Source organism: Pseudophryne corroboree, unplaced genomic scaffold (genome assembly GCF_028390025.1).
Source record: "Pseudophryne corroboree isolate aPseCor3 unplaced genomic scaffold, aPseCor3.hap2 scaffold_3232, whole genome shotgun sequence".
Classification (NCBI taxonomy): Eukaryota; Metazoa; Chordata; class Amphibia; order Anura; family Myobatrachidae; genus Pseudophryne; species Pseudophryne corroboree.
Genome location: NW_026969916.1, coordinates 3,707 through 16,475, shown reverse-complemented (window position 1 = coordinate 16,475; position 12,769 = coordinate 3,707). Strand labels below are relative to the sequence as shown.

The 12,769-nt window shown below is 41.4% G+C and overlaps 1 non-coding gene and 1 pseudogene across 1 annotated transcript; one reads left to right on the top strand and one right to left on the bottom strand.

The window, feature by feature from the left end:
* Window positions 1-5,864: 5,864 nt before the first annotated feature.
* On the top strand, window positions 5,865-6,043 carry LOC135018567 (U1 spliceosomal RNA; annotated as a pseudogene).
* A 2,083-nt stretch (window positions 6,044-8,126) lies between these two features.
* Window positions 8,127-8,289, bottom strand: LOC135018566 (U1 spliceosomal RNA). The gene has a single exon (XR_010216254.1). It is a non-coding gene; the product is annotated as a U1 spliceosomal RNA (small nuclear RNA).
* Window positions 8,290-12,769: the final 4,480 nt, after the last annotated feature.

Genomic DNA, 12,769 nt, shown 5'->3' with positions numbered 1-12,769 from the left:
TACTTAAAGATCACCAAAATCTGATAACAAGGTCAATTACATCGCTGGGTGGGATTGAACCACCAACCCTTTGATTAATAACCAAACACACTAACCGATTGCGCCACAGAGACACTTTACAAACATACATACTGACAAAGGCTAATAAGCATTCATCTAGAACGTTTCCTAGAAAAACTTTAAAAAGTCAATAATCTGGAGAGTTTTTGTAAGATGTTTCTTCCATCAACCAACGAAGAAACACATTGGTACTTTCCCATGATGAGTGAGTGCTTCAGGATCTCTTGCACTTACATGTGCAGCAGAGTACTGCAATGGAAACATGCTGGGCCCATAACCCAGAGGTAGGCAGATTGAAACTATCCTCTGCTATATGCATTTTTTTTTTGTTAATTAAAGTAATCCAAAACTGGGATTGATATTTTTGCTCTTTTATTTTTACTTAAAGTACAATAACTTTTACCATTTTAATTTGTTTTAATAGTATATTGACAGTATTGTTTTCTTTCAAAAATCCACTTAATTTTCTTTACCCTATTATTAAAATGGTAATTGACAAAAACAAACTACATTGTCACCAGAAGAGCAATACAAAATGTACAAGTGATATATTAAAATCATCTTTCCAGCTTGAATTTCAATGATGCATTGGGGCAACGATTTTGTGAGAAACACCTTCACCCTTAAATAAAGATTTTCTTAATTCCTTACCTGTGTGCTAATTAGATATCACCTTGTTTTCACATTAAACAGACTTCCACATGCGAAAGCAGCAAGGATGCAGTGGCGTTAATGTTTCCTGGTGTCAACCTGTATTATTTCAGTAGACATTGAAATGAGGATGCATCTTGCTGCCTTTCCAATGAAGCAAGTTTAATTCAGTAATAGGTGAAAAACCATTCCTACAAAGGTGTTAATCAGAGACTTGGCTTTGTGGACACTTTTCAGAGAGCAAATTTGTTAGCATAAACATAAAATCAGAAAATGAAGAGCTGTTTAAACAGCTACTGCCTGTAGGTCTCTTGACCTGGTGCAATACCTCTGTAGCTTTTTGTTGAGGCGGGACGCCATCATGTCTATCTGGAACAGTCCCCACCGACTTGCAATCTGTGCGAAGACTTCCTGATGGAGTCCCCACTCTCCTGGATGTAGGTCGTGTCTGCTGAGGAAGTCTGCTTCCCAGTTGTCCACTCCCGGAATGAACACTGCTGACAGTGCGCTTACATGATTCTCCACCCAGCGAAGAATTCTGGTGGCTTCCGCCATCGCCACTCTGCTCCTTGTGCCGCCTTGGCGGTTTACATGAACTACTGCGGTGACGTTGTCTGACTGGATCAGAACTGGTTGGTCGCGAAGTAAGGTCTCCGCTTGACATAGGGCGTTGTATATGGCCCTTAGCTCCAGGATGTTGATGTGAAGACAAGTCTCCTGACTTGACCAAAGACCTTGGAAATTTCTTCCCTGTGTGGCTGCTCCCCAACCTCGGAGGCTCGCGTTCGTGGTCACCAGGATCCAGTCCTGAATGCCGAACCTGCGGCCCTCTAGAAGGTGAGCACTCTGCAGCCACCACAGGAGAGATACCCTGGCCCTGGGGGACAGGGTGATCAACTGATGAATCTGTAGATGTGACCCGGACCACTTGTCCAGTAGGTCCCATTGCAAGATCCTCGCATGGAACCTGCCGAAGGGAATGGCCTCGTATGATGCCACCATCATTCCCAGGACTCGAGTGCAGTGATGCACTGACACCTGTTTTGGTTTCAATAGGTTCCTGACCAGAGTCATGAGTTCCTGGGCCTTTTCTATCGGAAGATAAACCCTTTTCTGGTCCGTATCCAGAATAATGCCCAAGCAAAGTCAGACGAGTCGTAGGAACCAACTGCGACTTCGGGATATTGAGAATCCAGCCGTTTTGCTGTAACACCTTCAATGAAAGTTATACGCTGTTCAGCAACTGCTCTCTTGATCTCGCTTTTATGAGGAGATCGTTCAAGTACGGGATAATTGTGACACCTTGCTTTCGCAGGAGCACCATAATTTCTGTCATTACCTTGGTGAAAATTCTCGGAGAAAATTCTGGAGAGACCAAACGGCAACGTCTGAAATTGGTAATGACAATACTGTACCGCAAATCTTAGGTACGCCTGATGAGGTGGATAAATGAGTACATGAAGGTATGCATCCTTTATGTCCAGAGATATCATAAAATCCCCCCCTTCTAGGCTGGCGATGACCGCTCTTAGCGATTCCATCTTGAACTTGAACCTTTTCAAGTATAGGTTCAGGGATTTTAAATTTAATATGGGTCTGACCAAACCGTCCGGTTTTGGGACTACAAACAGGGTCGAATAATTTCCCTTTCCTTGTTGAAGCAGGGGAACCTTGACCACCACCTGTTGAAGATACAATTTGTGAATTGCATTTAACACTATCTCCCTTTCCTGGGGAGAAGATGGTAGGGCCGATTTGAAAAACCGGCGAGGAGGCACCTCTTCGAATTTCAGCTTGTAACCCTGAGAAACAATTTCTATTGCCTAGGGATCCACCTGCGAATGAACCCAGATGTGGCTGAAAACTCGAAGACGTGCCCCCAACTGGGCGGACTCCTTTAGCGGAGCCCCAGCGTCATGCGGTGGATTTTGTAGAGGCCGGGGAGGACTTCTGTTCCTGGGAACTTGCTGTGTTGTGCAGCTTCTTCCCTCTGCCCTTACCTCTGGCAAGAAAGGACGCACCTCGTACTTTCTTGTTTCTCTGTGATCGAAAGGACTGCATTTGATAATGTGGTGCTTTCTTAGGCTGTGAGGGAATATAAGGCAAAAAATTTGATTTACCAGCTGTAGCTGTGGAGACAAGGTCCGAGAGACCTTCCCCAAACAATTCCTCACCCCTGTAAGGTAAAACCTCCATATGCCTTTTTGAGTCGGCATCACCTGTCCATTGCCGGGTCCATAGGACTCGTCTAGCAGAAATCGACATAGCGTTTATTCTAGAACCCAGTAGACTAATGTCACTTTGAGCATCTCTCATATATAGGACAGCATCTTTTATATGCCCTATGGTCAATAACATAGCATCCTTATCTAGGGTCTCAATCTCTGCTGATAAGGTATCTGTCCATGCTGCCACCGCGCTACAACCTCGGCCGACGCAATTGCCGGTCTGAGTAAGGTACCAGAATGTGTGTAAATGGACTTTAGGGTAACCTCCTGCTTGCGGTCAGCAGGGTCCCTGATGGTAGCCGTATCCTGGGATGGCAGCGCTACCTTTTTGGATAAGCGTGTCAATGCTTTATCCACCCTAGGGGAGGATTCCCACCGTATCCTGTCCATTGGCGGGAAAGGATACGCCATAAGAATCCTTTTGGGAATCTGCAGCTTTTTGTCTGGAGATTCCCAAGCTTTTTCACATAATTCGTTCAACTCATGTGAGGGGGGAAAGGTTATCTCAGGTTTCTTTCCCTTATACATGTGTACCCTCGTGTCAGGGACAGGGGACTCTGTGATGTGCAAAACATCTTTTATTGCAATAATCATATATCGAATACATTTAGCCAATTTTGGTTGTAACTTTGCATCATCGTAGTCGACACTGGAGTCAGAATCCGTGTCGGTATCTGTGTCAACTATTTGGGATAGTGGGCGCTTTTGAGACCCCGAAGGTCCCTGCGACATAGGGACAGGCATGGGTTGACTCCCTGACTGTTCCCTAGCTTCAGCTTTGTCTAATCTCTTGTGTAATAAGTTTACATTAGCACTTAAAACATTCCACATATCCATCCAGTCAGGTGTCGGCGTTGTCGATGGAGACACCACATTAATTTGCTCCTGCTCCTCTCTAGGAGAGCCTTCTACCTCAGACATGTCGACACACGTGTACCGACACACCATACACTCAGGGAATCCTCTTATCTGAGGACAGTTCCCCAACAAGGCCCTTTGGAGAGACAGAGAGAGAAAGTATGCCAGCACACACCCCAGCGCTATATGACCCAGGAAAAAAACACAATCATTTTATGTTTACCCAGTAGCGCTGTATTTCCATATATATATGCGCCTAATTATGTGCCCTCTCTTCTTTAAGACCCTCTTTCTACCGTGGTATAAGCAGGGGAGAGTCCATGGAGCTTCCCCTCAGCGGTGCTGTGGAGAAAATGGCGCTGGTGAGTGCTGAGGGAGAAGCCCCACCCCCTCAGCGACGGGCTTCTGTCCCGCTCAAATATAGTAAAAAAATGGCGGGGGCTCTTATATATATATACAGTGCCTAGCTGCATATATATTTATTTTGCCAAAGAGAGGTCTATATTGCTGCCCAGGGCGTCCCCCCTGCGCCCTTCACCCTTACACTGACTGCCGTGTGTGAGGTGTATGGGAGCAATGGAGCACAGCTTTACTGCTGTGCGTTACCTCAGTGAAGATCATGAAGTCTTCCGCCGCCTCTGAAGTCTTCTTTTCTTCTCATACTCACCCGGCTTCTATCTTCCGGCTCTGCGAGGGGGACGGCGGCGCGGCTCTGGGACGGACGGCGAGGGTGAGACCTGCGTACCGATCCCTCTGGAGCTAATGCTGTACAGTAGCCTAAGAAGCAGAGCCTATCAACTCACAGAAGTAGGTGTGCATCTCTCCCCTCCGCCCCTCGATGCAGGGAGTCTGTTGCCAGCAGGCTCCCTGAAAATAAAAAAATCTAACAAATATACTTTCTGTCAGGAAACTCAGGAGAGCTCCCTGAAAAGCACCCAGTCTCCTCTGGGCACAGTAGTAAACTGAGGTCTGGAGGAGGGGCATAGAGGGAGGAGCCAGTGCACACCCAGATCTAAAGTCTTTCTTAAAGTGCCCATGTCTCCTGCGGAGCCCGTCTATCCCCCATGGTCCTTACGGAGTCCCCAGCATCCTCTAGGACGTAAGAGAAAAATTATGCTTGCAGAAAAATCCAATTGAGTGATTAAACAGCTCCAGAGCTGCTCTGTAAGGCAAGTAAAAGGGTGTGGGCCCTGCAGCACTACCTGTAGTTTGCATTGTGCATTGGAAGCCTAGTTTGCTGTCTGTTTCCACTTCTTTTTTCTTGAGCCCCTCCCGTCTATACCCTTGTGCACTATCCTGACTTCTCCTCCCGTCTGCTTACTTTGTGCCTTCCAATGCACAATGCAAACTACAGGTAGTGCTGCAGGGCCCACACCCTTTTACTTGCCTTACAGAGCAGCTCTTGAGCTGTTACAGTGCCCAGCTGCTGCAAGAAATCAGCGTGAATGCTTCAGGGGCTGGGGCATGGCCAACATGAGCCCCACACCGAAGGAGGGTGGGGGTGTTTAATGCGAACTAGGGGTCTCGCACAATGCGAACTACAGGTAGTGCTGCAGGGCCCACACCCTTTTACTTGCATTACAGAGCAGCTCTGGAGCTGTTACAGTGCCCAGCTGCTGCAAGAAATCAGCTTGAATCCTTCAGGGGCTGGGGCATAGCCAACATGAGCCCCACACCGACGGAGGGTGGAGGTGTTTAATGCGAACTAGGGGTCATCCAAGTGCCGCAAAAGGCCGCCATGCCCTGCACGCCCCTTTTCTCTTTTCATATGCAGACGAGGGTTGAAGCCAACTTTGACCCACTGCTTGGATGACATCGCCATATGCAAATCCATCTGCTGCAGGCCTTCCCCCAGGAATGCTTGCACTAGTTGTTGCATTTGGTTTGTTGTTTGGGGGTGCTTCAGTATTAGGCAGCCTTCTGCCCTCCCATGTTCATCTGAAAATATGTGTTCTCCCTGCAGTTGTTGTCCCCAGATGAGAGTTCCCTTGTGCTGCCTCAGTTGAATCTCCTTTACTTGACAGAGATGTGCCTGAGCAGCGGCCCTCCCCAGCCCTATCCCAAATCATACTTATTTTGCATAGGAGATACCATGGTCATGAAGACTGTTCTCCCAGGGTGCGGTTCATTCATTGCATTCTGGGTATGCTGACCCCTGTGATTTCCCCAAATGTGGGAAACTCGACTGCATTATTTAATGCGAACTAGGGGTCATCCAAGCACCGCAAAAGGCCGCCATGCCCTGCATACCCCTTTTCTCTTTTCATAAGCAGACGAGGTTTGAAGCCAACCTTGACCCACTGCTTGGATGACATCACTTGCTGCCTTTCCAATGAAGCAAGTTTAATTTAATAATAGGTGAAAAACCATCCCTACAAAGGTGATAATCAGATACTTGGCTTTGTGGACACTTTTCAGAGCACAAATTTGTTAGCATAAAAATAAAGCCAGAAAATGAAGAGCTGTTTAATCACTCAATTGGATTTTTCTGCCAGCATATTTCTTTTTCTCTGCAACCCACTGCTAAATTGTGCTTTGTGGCTGTTTTTTTTATAAAATCACTTAATCAAATCTAACTCTGATTACATCAGAGAAGGCCAGGTTCCCTACACCATAAGAGGTGGTTTGAAATTTTTACTTGTCTACTTAAAGATCACCAAAATCTGATAACAAGGTCAATTACGTCCCTAGGTGGGATTGAACCACCAACCTTTTGGTTAACAACTGAACACGCTAACTGTTTGTGCCTCAGAGACACTTTGCGAAAGTACATACTGACAAAGGCTAATAAGCATTCATCTAGAACGTTTCCTAGAAAAACTTTAAAAAGTCAATAATCTGGAGAGTTTTTGTAAGATGTTTCTTCCATCAACCAATGAAGAAACACATTGGTACTTTCCCATGATGAGTGAGTGCTTCAGGATCTCTTGCACTTACATGTGCAGCAGAGTACTGTAATGGAAGCATGCTGGGTCCATAACCCAGAGGTAGGCAGATTGAAACTATCCTCTGCTATATGCATTGTTTTTTGTTAATTAAAGTAATCCAAAACTGGGATTGATATTTTTGCTCTTTTATTTTTACTTAAAGTACAATAACTTTTACCATTTTAATTTGTTTTAATAGTATATTGACAGTATTGTTTTCTTTCAAAAATCCACTTAATTTTCTTTACCCTATTATTAAAATGGTAATTGACAAAAACAAACTACATTGTCACCAGAAGAGCAGTACAAAATATACAAGTGATATATTAAAATCATCTTTCCAGCTTTAATTTCAATGATGCCTTGGTGCAACAATTTTGTGAGAAACATCTTCACCCATAAAGAAAGATTTTCTTAATTCCTTACCTGTGTGCTGATTAGATATCACCTTGTTTTCACATTAAACAGACTTCCCCTTGAGGAAGCAGCAAGGATGCAGTGACGTTTATGTTTCCTGGTGTCAACCTGTATTATTTCAGTAGACATTGAAATGAGGATGCATCTTGCTGCCTTTCCAATGAAGCAAGTTTAATTCAGTAATAGGTGAAAAACCATTCCTACTAAAGGTGTTAATCAGAGACTTGGCTTTGTGGACACTTTTCAGAGAGCAAATTTGTTAGCATAAACATAAAATCAGAAAATGAAGAGCTGTTTAATCACTCAATTGGACTTTTCTGCCAGCATAATTTTTTTTCTCTGCAACCCACTGCTAAATTGTGCTTCCTAGCTGTTTTTTATAAAATCACTTAATCAAATCTAACTCTGATTACATCAGAGAAGGCCGGGTACCCTACACCATAAGAGGGGGTTTGAAATTTTGACTTGTCTACTTAAAGATCACCAAAATCTGATAACAAGGTCAATTACGTCCCTGGGTGGGATTGAATCACCAACCTTTAGGTTAATAGCCATACACACTAACTGATTGCGCCATAGCGACACTTTGCGAAAGTACATACTGACAAAGGCTAATAAGCATTCATCTAGAACGTTTCCTAGAAAAACTTTAAAAAGTCAATAATCTGGAGAATTTTTGTAAGAAACACATTGGTACTTTCCCATGATGAGTGAGTGCTTCAGGATCTCTTGCACTTACATGGGCTATTAACCAAAAGGTTCCCACCCAGTGATGTAATTGACCTTGTGATCAGATTTTGGTGATCTTTAAGTAGACAAGTCAAAATTTCAAACCCCCTCTTATGGTGTAGGGTACCTGGCCTTCTCTGACGTAATCAGAGTTAGATTTAATTAAGGTGCGCAAGGGCATAGAAGGGAGCGGTTTAAGAAAAGAGAAGTGGAAACAGACAGCAAACTAGGCTGGAGAGAGACCTGAGACAAAGAGATCTGAATTATACGAGAGCCGACCAGGGGAAACACAAATTATGCAGTCAAGTTTCCCACATTTGGGGAAATCGCAGGAGCAGCACACCCAGAGTGCAATGGGTGAGCCTTGCCCTGGGAGAAGCACCTTCATGATCATAGTATCTCACCTGGCAGGTAAGTAGGAGTTGGGCTAGTGCTGGGGAGGGTCGCTGCTCGGGTACGCCCCTGTCAAGTGAAGGAGATCCAACTGAGGCAGCACAAGGGAACTCTCGAAAGAAGAACAAGGCTAGAGGAAGATCTGAGACAAAGAAATCTGACTTTTACCAGAGCTGACCAGAGGAAAGCACAAACACAGTCCCCCACTACCACCAGGAAACATTAACGCCACTGCATCCTTGCTGCTTTCTCATGTGGTAGTCTATTTAATGTGAAAACAAGGTGATATCTAATTAGCACACAGAAAAGAAAATTAAGTGAATTTTTGAAAGAAAACAATACTGTCAATATACTATTAAAACAAATTAAAATGGTAAAAGTTATTGTACTTTAAGTAAAAATAAAAGAGCAAAAATGTCAATCCCAGTTTTGGATTACTTTAATTAACAAAAAAAATGCATATAGCAGAGGATAGTTTCAATCTGCCTACCTCTGGGTTATGGACCCAGCATGCAAAAACTCTCCACATTATTGACTTTTTAAAATGTTTCTAGGAAACGTTCTAGATGAATGCTTATTAGCCTTTTTCAGTATATGCTTTTGCAAAGTGTCGCTGTGGCGCAATCAGTTAGTGTGTAAGGCTATTAACCAAAAGGTTGGTGGTTCAATCCCACCCAGGGACGTAATTGACCTTGTTATCAGATTTTGGTGATCTTTATGTAGACAAGTCAAAATTTCAAACCCCCTCTTATGGTGTAGGGTACCTGGCCTTCTCTGATGTAATCAGAGTTAGATTTGATTCAGTGATTTTATAAAAACAGCTAGGAAGCACAATTTAGCAGTGGGTTGCAGAGAAAAAGAAATATGCTGGCAAAAAAATCCAATTGAGTGATTAAACAGCTCTTCATTTTCTGGCTTTATTTTTATGCTAACAAATTTGTTCTCTGAAAAGTGTCCACAAAGCCAAGTCTCTGATTAACACCTTTGTAGGGATGGTTTTTCACCTATTACTAAATTAAACTTGCTTCATTGGAAAGGCAGCAAGATGCATCCTCATTTCAATATCTACAGAAATAATACAGGTTGACACCAGGAAACATTAACGCCACTGCATCATTGCTGCTTTCTCATGTGGAAGTCTGTTTAATGTGAAAACAAGGTGATATCTAATTAGCACACAGGTAAGGAATTAAGAAAATCTTTATTTAAGGGTGAAGATGTTTCTCACAAAATCGTTGCCCCAATGCATCATTGAAATTCAAGCTGGAAAGATGATTTTAATATATCACTTGTACATTTTGTATTGCTCTTCTGGTGACAATGTAGTTTGTTTTTGTCAATTACCATTTTAATAATCGGGTAAAGAAAATTAATTGGATTTTTGAAAGAAAACAATACTGTCAATATACTATTAAAACAAATTAAAATGGTAAAAGTTATTGTACTTTAAGTAAAAGTAAAAGCTAAAATATCAATCCCAGTTTTGGATTACTTTAATGAACAAAAAAAAAATGCATATAGCAAAGGATAGTTTCAATCTGCCTACCTCTGGGTTATGGGCCCAGCATGCTTCCATTGCAGTACTCTGCTGCACATGTAAGTGCAAGAGATCCTGAAGCACTCACTCATCATGCGAAAGTACCAATGTGTTTCTTCATTGGTTGCTGGAAGAAACATCTTACAAAAACTCTCCAGATTATTGACTTTTTAAAGTTTTTCTAGGAAACGTTCTAGATGAATGCTTATTAGTCTTTGTCAGTATGTACTTTTCGCAAAGTGTCTCTGTGGCGCAATCGGTTAGTGTGTTCAGCTATTAATCAAAAGGTTGGTGGTTCAATCCCATCCAGGGACGTAATTGAACTTGTGATCAGATTTTGGTAATATTTAAGTAGACAAGTCAAAATTGCAAACCCCCTCTTATGGTGTAGGGTACCTGGCCTTCTCTGATGTAATCAGAGTTAGATTTCATTAAGTGATTTTATAAAAAAACAGCTAGGAAGCACAATTTAGCAGTGGGTTGCAGAGAAAAAGAAAAATGCTGGCAGAAAAATCCAATTGAGTGATTAAACAGCTCTTCATTTTCTGGCTTTATTTTTATGATAACAAATTTGTTCTCTGAAAAGTGTCCACAAAGCCAAGTATCTGATTAACATCTTTGTAGGGATGGTTTTTCACCTATTACTAAATTAAACTTGCTTCATTGGAAAGGCAGCAAGATGCATCCTCATTTCAATATCTACGGAAATAATACAGGTTGACACCAGGAAACATTAACGCCACTGCATCTTTGCTGTTTTCTCATGTGGAAGTCTGTTTAATGTGAAAACAAGGTGATATCTAATTAGCACACAGGTAAGGAATTAAGAACATCTTTATTTAAGGGTGAAGATGTTTCTCACAAAATCGTTGCCCCAATGCATCATTGAAATTCAAGCTGGAAAGATGATTTTAATATATCACCTGTACATTTTGTATTGCTCTTCTGGTGACAATGTAGTTTGTTTTTGTCAATTACCATTTTAATAATCGGGTAAAGAAAATTAATAGGATTTTTGAAAGAAAACAATACTGTCAATATACTATTAAAACAAATTAAAATGGTAAAAGTTATTGTACTTTAAGTAAAAATAAAAGAGCAAAAATATCAATCCCAGTTTTGGATTACTTTAATTAACAAAAAAAATGCATATAGCAGAGGATAGTTTCAATCTGCCTACCTCTGGGTTATGGACCCAGCATGCTTCCATTACAGTACTCTGCTGCACATGTAAGTGCAAGAGATCCTGAAGCACTCACTCATCATGGGAAAGTACCAATGTGTTTCTTCATTGGTTGATGGAAGAAACATCTTACAAAAACTCTCCACATTATTGACTTTTTAAAATGTTTCTAGGAATCGTTCTAGATGAATGCTTATTAGCCTTTGTCAGTATGTTCTTTTGCAAAGTGTCGCTGTGGCGCAATCAGTTAGTGTGTAAGGCTATTAACCAAAAGGTTGGTGATTCAATCCCACCAAGGGACTTAATTGACCTTGTTATCAGATTTTGGTGATCTTTAAGTAGACAAGTCAAAATTTCAAACCCCCTATTATGGTGTAGGGTACCTGGCCTTCTCTGATGTAATCAGAGTTAGATTTGATTCAGTGATTTTATAAAAACAGCTAGGAAGAACAATTTAGCAGTGGGTTGCAGAGAAAAAGAAATATGCTGGCAGAAAAATCCAATTGAGTGATTAAACAGCTCTTCATTTTCTGGCTTTATTTTTATACTAACAAATTTGTTCTCTGAAAAGTGTCCACAAAGCCAAGTCTCTGATTAACACCTTTGTAGGGATGGTTTTTCACCTATTACTAAATTAAACTTGCTTCATTGGAAAGGCAGCAAGATGCATCTTCATTTCAATGTCTACTGAAATAATACAGGTTGACACCAGGAAACATTAACGCCACTGCATCCTTGCTGCTTTCGCATGTGGAAGTCTGTTTAATATGAAAACAAGGTGATATCTAATTAGCACACAGGTAAGGAATTAAGAAAATCTTTATTTAAGGGTGAAGATGTTTCTCACAAAATCGTTGCCCCAATGCATCATTGAAATTCAAGCTGGAAAGATGATTTTAATATATCACTTGTACATTTTGTATTGCTCTTCTGGTGACAATGTAGTTTGTTTTTGTCAATTACCATTTTAATAATCGGGTAAAGAAAATTAAGTGGATTTTTGAAAGAAAACAATACTGTCAATATACTATTAAAACAAATTAAAATGGTAAAAGTTATTGTACTTTAAGTAAAAATAAAAGAGCAAAAATATCAATCCCAGTTTTGGATTACTTTAATTAACAAAAAAAAATGTATATAGCAGAGGATAGTTTCAATCTGCCTACCTCTGGGTTATGGACCCAGCATGCTTCCATTACAGTACTCTGCTGCACATGTAAGTGCAAGAGGTCCTGAAGCACTCACTTATCATGGGAAAGTACCAATGTGTTTCTTCATTGGTTGATGGAAGAAACATCTTACAAAAACTCTCCACATTATTGACTTTTTAAAATGTTTCTAGGAATCGTTCTAGATGAATGCTTATTAGCCTTTGTCAGTATGTACTTTTGCAAAGTGTAGCTGTGGCGCAATCAGTTAGTGTGTAAGGCTATTAACCAAAAGGTTGGTTATTCAATCCCACCCAGGGACTTAATTGACCTTGTTATCAGATTTTGGTGATCTTTAAGTAGACAAGTCAAAATTTCAAACCCCCTGTTATGGTGTAGGGTACCTGGCCTTCTCTGATGTAATCAGAGTTAGATTTGATTCAGTGATTTTATAAAAACAGCTAGGAAGCACAATTTGGCAGTGGGTTGCAGAGAAAAAGAAATATGCTGGCAGAAAAATCAAATTGAGTGATTAAACAGCTCTTCATTTTCTGGCTTTATTTTTATGCTAACTAATTTGTTCTCTGAAAAGTGTCCACAAAGCCAAGTATCTGATTAACATATTTGTAGGGATGGTT